Source organism: Tenrec ecaudatus, chromosome 17 (assembly GCF_050624435.1).
Source record: "Tenrec ecaudatus isolate mTenEca1 chromosome 17, mTenEca1.hap1, whole genome shotgun sequence".
In the NCBI taxonomy this organism is placed as follows: Eukaryota; Metazoa; Chordata; class Mammalia; order Afrosoricida; family Tenrecidae; genus Tenrec; species Tenrec ecaudatus.
In genome coordinates this window covers 489186-499459 of record NC_134546.1, presented here as the reverse complement: position 1 = coordinate 499459, position 10274 = coordinate 489186, and the positions used below count along the sequence as shown (strand labels likewise).

Here is a 10274-nt window from a genome sequence, read left to right as displayed (position 1 = left end):
GAGGAGAGAGTGGAGCTTTGAAAATTTTAATTAGGGGCATACAATAAACACATTGTACTTTCCAGGCAGGCTAAGTATAGAAATTTCAGTACACTTTTTCTATTAAAAAATAATAACCCAAACTAAATCAATCAATAAATTAAATCCATGCTTATTGTGTCCACTATAATATGAGGGTAACAGAGTTATCTGTTTGATGCCATCCCATCAGTTCTGACTCATAGCAAGCCCCTGGTCCTGTGCCACCCTCACCATTGTTGCTATGTTGCTATGCAGCTCCTCATTGCAACCACTGTGTCAATCCATTTTATTGACGGCATTGAAATGTCCATCTACTTTCCCAAGAATGATGTGCTTTTCCAAAGATTGGTGTCTCCGGATAACATGTCCAAAGTATGTACGGTGAAGTGGTTACTATTGCTACCTCTAAGGAGCATTCTGCTTGTACTTCTTTGAAGACAGATCTAATTGTTCTCTTCTCAGTTCATGGTACTTCCAGTATTCTTCACCAGCATCATAATTCAAATGCAGAGACTCTTCTTTGGTTTTCCTTAATCAATGTCCAACTTTCACGTGCATATGGGGCAAATGAGAATACCATGGTTTGAGTCAGGCACATGTTATTCCTCAAACGAACATCCTTGCTTTTTAACACTTTCGAGAGGTCTTGTGCAACACACCACTGCAACGTGGAATTTGTTCTCCTAACTGCTGCTTCCCTGGGTGTTGACTGCAGATCCAAGACAGATGAAATCTTTTATCTTTTCTCCACTTCGGCCTTTTCTCCATTTCTCACAATATTACCCACTGGTCCAGTTAGGAGGATTTCGGTGTTCTTTACATTGAGCTGTAGTTCATACTGAAGGCTGCAATCCTTGATCTTCATTAGCAAGTGCTTCAAGTCCTTCTACTTTCAACAAGCAAGGTTGCATCATATCCATATCAAAGATTATTAATAAATCTTCCCCTAATCTTGGTGATGCATTCTTCTTCATATAATCTTCTAAGTTTCTTTTTTTTAAAATCATTTTATTGGGGGCTCATACAACTCTTACCACAATCCATACATGCATCAATTGTGTAAAGCACATTTGTACATTCATTGCCCTCATCATTCTCAAAACATTTGCCCTCCACTTAAGCCCCTGGCATCAGCTCCTCATTCCCCCTCCTCCCCACTCCTCCCAGCCTCATGAACCCTTGATAATTTATAAATTATTTTTGTCATATCTTGCCCTGTCCAATGCCTCCCTTCACCCACTTTTCTGTTGTTCCCTTCCCCAAGCAGGAGGTTATATGTAGATCCTTGTAATCAGTTCCCACTTTCCACCCCACCTTCCCTCCACCCTCCCAGTATCGCCACTCTCATCACTGGTCCTGAAGGGACCATCTGTCCTGGATTCCCTGTGTTTCAGCTCCTATCTGTACCAGTGTACAGCCTCTGCTCTAGCCAGATTTGTAAGGTAGAATTGGGATCATGATAGTGGGGGGGGTGGCATGTGGAAGCATTTAGGAACTAGAGGAAAGTTGTATTGCTTCATCGTTGCTACACTGCACCCTGACTGGCTCGTCTCCTCCCCACGACCCTTCAGTAAGGGGATGTCAAATTGCCTACAGATGGGCTTTGGGTCTCCACTCCCCACACCCCCTCTCATTCACAATTATATGATTTTGTGTTCCGATGATGCCTGATACATGATTCCTTCAACACCTCGTGATCGCACAGACTAGTGTGCTTCTTCCATGTGGGCTTTGTTGCTTCTGAGCTATGTGGTCGCTTGCTTACCTTCAATCCTTTAAGACCCCAGACATTATATCTTTTGGTAGCAGGACATGATCAGCTTTCTTCACCACATTTGCTTATGTACCTGCTTTGTCTTCAGTGGTCGTATCAGGAAGGTGAGCATCATGGAATGCCAGTTTAATAGAACAAAGTATTCTTGCATTGAGGGAGTACTTGAGTGGAGGTCCAATGTCCATCTGCTACCTGAATACTAAATCTATACATATATGCACATAGATCTATTTCCCCATCCTCATATAAATATATTTACATATGTACATGCCTGTATTTGGACCTCTATAAATGCCCTTTACCTTCTAGCTCTTTGCTCTATTTCCTTTTACTTTCCTCTTGTCCCACTATCATGTTCAGCCTTAATTTGGGTTTCAGTAATTCCTCTTGGTTACATTACCCTTGATCAATCCCTAGCAGGCCTCCTACACCCTCCTCACCACCGATTTCAATCACTTGTTGTTCCCTTGTCCCTGAGTGTGATAACACCACTACCTTTCCCCCCACTTCCCCCTCTCCCATGTCACCCTGGAACTGTCAGTCCCGTTGTTTTCTCCTCCAGATTGTTCATCCAGCCTATCTTATTTAGACAGACCTGAGGAGATAATAACATGCACAAAAACAAGACAAAGCAAAACCAAGCAACAAAATAAAACAGCAACAACACCAAGCAAATGACAAAAAAACAAAATACAACAACAAGAAAGAAAAGCTTGTAGTTAGTTCAAGGACTGTTTGTTGGCCTTTAGGAGTGTTTTCTAGTTGAGTCTGATGGGGCGCCAAGCCCTGGCCCCAAAGTCTATTTTTGTATTCCCTGGGGACTTTGTTGCTTTGTTCCCATTGCTGTTCTGTTGCAAGCCCTTAGTGTTTTGCCTCAGTGTGGTGGGATCAGATTGGGCATAATTCCCACACTGTGTTTCCAGTGTTGTCCCCTGTAGGGCTATGGGATGTGAGGGATGTTGTGTCTCATAGTAGGGCCAGCCATATGGTCTTCTCTGCAGATTAGCTGCTCTGAGCAGGAACATTGTCCTCAAGGCTTGGTGGTCCAGGATGTGCTCCACTTTCTTCCTCGCCCTTCATTTGCTCCCGTGTGCTCTGATCAGACATGTCCCCCTCCCGGAACTGCAGCTTCAGTGCTGTCCTCTGAAATAAATTCTTCTGGGGGGAGGGGCAGGTGTCCACATAGTTGGGATTGGAGCCAGCCCCTCAGACCTCTCCGCTGATTCCCTACTCCAGGCCAGCATGTTGCATTCACATCTTGGAGGACTGGATTGAAGTCTGGTCCCTCTTTCCCTGTGAAGATATAAACAATACCTTCCCCTTGGGTGGATTAGTGCCCTGGGCCCCCTGCTACCCATTTTTTCCCCTTTGTCTCACTCCTTTTTTGTTGGCTACCATATGCATCCCTGGATTTGATCTGGCCCCTGTCATACTTCCTGGTCCTCACCCCAGGAATGTTTGTATACAGTAGCTTTTTCCCTATGCCCCTTTTGAATTTTTTTTTTAAGCTTACCTCAGCGGATTCATGTTTACTTGTCCTTTTGGGCTTGGCTTACTTTGCTCAGCATGATTTCCTCCGGCTCTTCCCATACAGCAATGTGTTTCATACGTTCATCACTGCTTTTCAGTGATGCATAGTACTCCATTGTATGTATGTACCAGAGTTTTTTAATCCACTCATCAGTTGATCAAAATTTGGGTTGTTTCCAACTCCTTGCCATTGTGAACTGTGCTGCAATGAACATTGGAGCACATATATCTGGCTGTGGTTTGTTTCTTGCCTCTTTTGGGTATATGCCCTTTAGGGGGATTGCTGGGTCGTATGGTAGCTCAATTTCCATCTGTTTCAGATATCACCAGTTTGATTTCCATAGTGACTGTACATACTTAAAGGTCCACCAGCAGTGGATGAGAGTAACTGTCCCCCCACAGCCCCTCCAACACTTGTTGCTTTCTGATTTTTTGAATTGGGCTATCTTTGAGGCTATCAGGTGGTACCTCATTGTTGTTTTAATTTGCATTTCTCTTATGGCCAAAGATCGGGAACATTTCCTCATATGTTTATTGTCCATCTGGATTTCTGCCCCTGTGAAACTTCTGTTCAGGTCCTTTGCCCACCTCCTCAGTGGGCAATTAGTTTTTTTCTTTTTGGAAGCTAGCAGAGTATACAGATTTTAGTAATAAGGCCTTTGTCTGATATGTCATTCTGAAGATGTTTCTCAGTCCGTGAACTCTCTTATTACTCTCTTGGTGAATTCTTTCGATGTACACAGGCGTGTTATCTTCAGTATATCCCATTTGTCAATTTGTGCTTCCTCTGTGTTTGTGTCCTTCCCTATTTCTGATAGTCTATGTATTCCCTGTGCCAAAGTTCTCAAGTTGGTCCCAATTATCTCATTGATGACCCTAATGGGGGTTAATTTCAAGGTCTGTGATCCACCTTGAGTTTATGTTTGTGAATGGAGTGAGATAAGGGTCTTGCTTCATTTTTCTGCAGGTAGATATCCATTTTTTTAGTACCACTTGTTAAAGAAGGAATTGCTTCCCATTGTATATTTTTTGGGCCCTTATCAAAGATCAGTTGTCTGTATGCTGATGATTTTATTTCTGGGTTTTCAGTTCCTTCCCATTTGTCTGAGTATCTGTTATTGTACCACTACCATGCACCATGCAGTTCTGACCACTGTGGATGTATGTGCTGAAATCAGGTAAAGCAAGCCCTCCCACTGTGTCCTTCTTCTTAAGGCGTTCTCTGCTAATTCTGGGCTTCTTCCCTCTCCATATGAAGTTGGTAATCAGTTTTTCCATTTCTTTGAAGAAGAACTTATATAGTGCGTTAGGCAGAACTGACATCTTTACTATATTGAGTCTTCCAATCCACGATCATGGGATATTCTTCCATTTGTTGAGGTCACTCTTGGTTTCTTGTAATTGTCTTCTGTAGTTTTCCTTATATAGATTCTTTGTTCTTTTAGTCAGGTATATCCCTAGATATTTCCATTTGTGCTTGACTATTGTGAAGGGTACTACCTTTTTTATCTCCTCTTCTGTGGTCTTATTTGATGTCTATAGCAGTCCGATGGACTTCTGCTTGTTGATCTTGTATCCTGCCACTCTACCAAACTCCTCTATTGCTTCCAATACTCCCCTTGTGGAGCTTTTGGGATTTTCCATATATAAAATCATCTGCAAATAAAGATAGTTTCATCTCTTCCTTCCCCAGACGAATACTTTTGATGTCTTTTCTTTGCCTTATGGTGTTAGCTAAAACTTCCAGTACGGTATTAAATAAGAATGGGGACAAGAGGCATCCTTGTCTGCTCCCCTTTTTTTCAGTGGGATTGTGTTCATCTTTTCTCCATTGACTACCAGGTTGGCTGTTGGTTTTTCATATATAGCTTGTATTGTCTGGAGGAATTTTCCTTCCATTCCTATCTTCTCAAGTGTCTTAAACAGCAATTGGTATTGGATGTTGTCAAATACTTTTTCTGCTTCTATCGATATTATCATGTGGTTCTTATAATTTTTCATGTCAATGTGGTGAATAGTACTAATGGTCTTTTGTATGTTGAACCATCCCTGCATCCCTGGTGTGAATCCCACTTGGTCATGGTGAATTATTTGTTTTATGTACTTTTGTATTCTATTGACCAGTATTTTGTTAAGGATTTTTTCATCAATGTTCATTAGGGATATTGGTCTGTAGTTCTCGATTCTTGTGGGATCCTTGCCTGGTTTTGATATCAAAGTTATACTAGCTTTATAGAAAGAGTTCGGGAGTTTGCCGTCTCTTTCTATGTTCTGGAAGAGTTTGTGTAGGATTGGTGTTAGTTCTTCCCTAAATGCTTGGTAGAATTCTCCTGTGAAGCCATCTGGTCCAGGGGATTTTTTTTGTTGGTAATCCCTTAATAACTGTCTATTTCTTCAACTGCTATAGTTCTATTGAGATTCTTGACATCCTTTGGGGATAGTCTAAGGAGGGATTGTTTTTCAAAAAATTTGTCCATGTCTTCCAAGTTGTTTAATTCATTGGAGTATAGTCCTTCATAGTACTGTATAATTATCCTTTTGATTTCATTAGAGTCTGCTGTAATGTTCCTTCTTTCATCCCTCATTCTTGCTATTGAAATTTTTTCCTTCCTTTCTTTGGTTAGGTTTTCCAGTGGTCTGTCGATTCTGTTTATCCTTTCAAAGAACCAACTTTTAGCAGCCATTAATTTTTCCATAGTTTTCTTATTTTCCCTCTCCTGAATCTCAGCCCTGATTTTTATTATTTCTTTTCCTTTGCTATTAGTGGGATTGTCCTGCTGACTCTGCTCTAGTTGTTGTAAATGTTGTGCCAACATATCAATCATGAGTCTCTCTTCCTTTTTCAGGTGTGCATGTATTGCTACGAAACTTCCTCTGATAACTGCCTTTGCTGTGTCCCGTAACTTTTGGTACGTCATGTTCCCATTATCGTTGGTTTCTAGAAATTTCCTAATTTCACCTCTGATCTGTGCCAGTGTGCACTCCTTTTGCAACAGAGAGTTATTCACCCTCCAATTGTTTGCTCTTGGTTTTTTTTCATCTTCCTTTTGTTGATTTCCAGCCTTATGGCACAGTGGTCAGAGAGAGAGGTCTGTATGATATCAATGTGTTTAAATGTATGTAAATTCTCCTTATGCCCCAGCACAGGGGTCCTCAAACGTTTTTAACAGGGGGCCAGTTCACTGTCCCTCATACCATTTGAGGGCTGGACTATAGTTTAAAAAAAACTTTGAAAAACTTCCTATGCACACTGCACATATCTTATTTTGAAGTTAAAAAAAAACAAAACAAAAAGGGAACAAATACAATATTTAAAATGAAGAACAAGTAAAGTTAAATCAACAAACTTACCAGTATTTCAATGGGAACTATGGGCCTGCTCTTTGCTAATGAGATGCTCAATGTCCGGTTCCACATTTGTCACTGCTAGTCCTAACAAGTGCTGCAAGTGTGCATCAGTTAGTCTTCATCTGGTTGGAGATTTCAGATGTTTCCTTCTGGAAAAAGTCTGTTCACAGACTAAGTGCTGCCAACGATGGCTGCCATTTTGAGTGCAGGGTTCCTGAGATGAGGACACGTCTCAGAGGGGAGAGATGCACAGAAAGTAGGATGGCTGCTTGACTTGAATGCGTCTTACAGAGAGTCACAGTTCTGCAGTTCAGCCAGTTCTATTTGGGAAATGGTATCCACATTTTCAATGTCAATAGAAAACAGGTTGTGGAAAAGCTGTATGTCCTGTTCATGGAGATGAAGCTCTTTAAATCTAAATTGGAACTCCTTTTGCAACTTTTCCAGTGAATCCACACATGTTTTGTTTGGGAATGCAACCAATGGATTTTCTGCTAAGAGATTTTGAGTTGTGGGGAGATGGCAGACATTTTCTTCCTTCACTCGTTGGATGAGGAGCCCTAGTTTTACTTCAAATGCTTCCACGGGTGATTGCGCATCACAGATGAGCTTCCCCTCTCCTTGAAGTTGCACATTGAGACTGTCGAGTAGCTCTGTTACATCTGTCAGAAAGGCAAGGTGCCATTTCCATTCTGCATCATTGAGCTCTGGTACTTCTTTGTTTTTTGAAAGGAGAAAAGCTGTAATCTGTGGAAGTAAGTCATAGAAATGTTTCAAAACTGTCCCTCAACTCAGCCAACGGACTTCTGTGTGGTACAGAACATCTTCATAGGCAACATTTAGCTCAGACTGAAATTGCCTGTGGTTTAGTGCATTAGCTCTTATGGAGTTAACACAAGATACCACAATTTTCATAACAGAGTCCCACTTCAGTGATTTACTACACAGTGCTTATTGGTGGATGAGACAGTGTATGGCTGTTGGATGAGAATGGTTATGTTTGTCCATCTCTTGGTTAATGTGAGCAATTACTCCTTTCTTAGACCCCACCATGCTAGAAGCACCGTCAGTTGTCGCACTGGTTAGTTTAGCCCAGTCCAGCTCCAAACCATTCACAGTTTTGCAAACCTTTTCATAGATATCCTCTCCTGTCATTCCTTTGATGCTCGGCAGTGCAGCAAGCTCTTCTGTGACTTCGAAATAGTCATTTGTCCCATGAATAAAAACTAGAAGTTGTGCAGAATCTCAAACATCAATACTTTCATCGAGTGCCAAGGAAAAATAAGAAAGTTTTTTTTTTAACGGAGTTTTGCAAATGCTGATGCAAATTTTCTCCCGTTTCTTCAACCCTTCGTGTAATTGTAGGTTCTGAAAGACTCGCTGTAGTAAATAAATCAGCCTTCTCTGGACACATCTCTTTGGCAGCAGAAAGAGGCATTCTTTAACAAATGCTCCCTCCATGAATGGTCTGCCAGAGCACGGGGAACGAAAAATAGGAAGATTCTCAACAAGATGGATGAACACAGTGGCTACAAAAATGGACACACACATAGGAACAATTGTGAGGCTGGTGCAGGATCAGGTGATGTTTCTTTCTGTTTCGCAGAGGATCACCCAGTCAGAACCAACCTAACAGCAACTCTCAGACTAAGAGCAAGTTTCAGAGTCTCTTCTGACATCTACTTTGATCTTTTCTTTCTTTCCTCTATTTTTAATAGCCTTTTACTGTCTTCATGTATGATGTTCTTAACGTCATCCCATAGCTCATCAGGTCTTCTGTCATCAGTGTTCAATGCAGCAAATCTGCCCTTGAAATGTTCTTAAAATTCAGATAGGATCTATTTAAGGTCATATTTCCACTTTCGTGTCCTTGTTTTCACTTTCTTCTGCTTCAGCTTGAATTTGTATCTGAGCAATTGGTGATCTTTTCACAGTTGGCCTCTGGTCTGCTTGAAGCTGCTGATGTTGAGCTTCTCCATCAGCTCTACCCAAGAGGCAGTCAATTTGATATGATATGGAGAAGTCCGCGTATATAGACACCTTTTGTTTGTGTTGTTAAAAACAGGCATTTACAATGAAGAAGTTGTTGGTCTTACAAAATTTGTCATGTGATCTCCAACTTTATTTCTATCACCAAGGCTATATTTTCCCATTACTATAGCTTCTTCTTGTTTATAACTTTTGAATTCCAATTACCAATAATTGTCCACTCATCTTGTTTGTATGTTAAATCAATTTCAGGCTGAAGAAGTTGCTAGAATTCTTTGATTTATTCATCACTAGCATTAGTAGTTAGTGAATACATTTGAATAGCAGCCAGATGAACTGTGTTTCCTTGTATTTGGATAGATGTCACAGACAGCATTTTACTTCAAGATAGATCTTTCAGTGTCTTTTTTCCCCCCTTTCAATTGAGTTGCTTTAATTCAAGATGACACGGAATTCAGAGCATCACAAAGACCGATGAGCACCTCTGGCAGGATTCTAAACTGGATTCACGCTGACCTCACAGCTAAGATAGAAGTGACTGAGTAACAAAAATTAAAGAGATGAACCATTTTCTTCTTTTTTACAAAAGTTTTGGTTTTGAATGTGTAGCAAGCTCCAAGACAACCCCTCATTCTAACTATACGTGGCAACAGATTTTATAGCAGGGAATCCAGATGTTTAAACAGGAATGGAATCAGGGTGATTCCTACCTCAGTCACAAAGAGCAGCTTACTTTTTTGTCCTTCCCTTCCATTCGCCTTCGCTTTTAGCTCCTCTGGTTTCTTCTGCTCTTTTTTCCATTTCTACTTGAAAGCCTGATCCTCCTCATCCATTTCATTGTTCTGCTTCCTGGGTTGTTTCTGGAGCTTCTTCTTGCCACCTTCATGGCCTGACAGGACGCCTGCCACCCCTTCCCTTGTAAAGTCCTTTTGATCATGAAGCCACATGACATAATTCCTCTCACAGGCAAAGCAAAACATATGATTGACTGACTCAAAATGACCAACAGAAGTCCCTTCAGCTCACGAATAGCCAGGATACTAATCTTTATTCATTCCATTTCTTTTTGACGACTCCCAACTTCCTAGATTCATACTTTTCACTTTCCATTTACTTTCCATTTCTCTTCATGTTGAGTCATGGCCACCAGCAAAGGAAGGTGCAGAAAGCTTTACCCATCTGCGTCACTATGGTGGAATCTACATCGAGAAGGCAGCTTTTACTCGGCCTTATTTGAAAGCTTTGTCCTGGGGGACTCATCTTCTGGCGTTCTATCTGAAAATGATCTGCAGTACCTGACAAAGTTGCACTGGTATTCATAAAGTTTTCAGTGGCCAATTCCTCAAGAACTGGAAAGCCTATTCCTTCTTAGTCTGTTCTTCATCTGAAAACTGCTGAAACCTGTTCACGTTGGTTGACCCTGTTGGCATTTGAAATACCAGTGACATTACTTCAAGCATCACAGCAACATACGAGCCACCAGAGTATAACAAATTGACAGACAAGTGACAGAATCACAGATGAGAAAGGTTCAAAAGAGTTCATGGAATTAAAAGATAATGGAATTTTTCCACAGAATTTTTGGAACTGCCCCCCCATACAGTCTAGATAC

General features: G+C 41.1%; 1 pseudogene; it reads right to left on the bottom strand.

The window, feature by feature from the left end:
- Window positions 1-757: 757 nt before the first annotated feature.
- On the bottom strand, window positions 758-9609 carry LOC142430990 (translation machinery-associated protein 7-like; annotated as a pseudogene).
- Window positions 9610-10274: the final 665 nt, after the last annotated feature.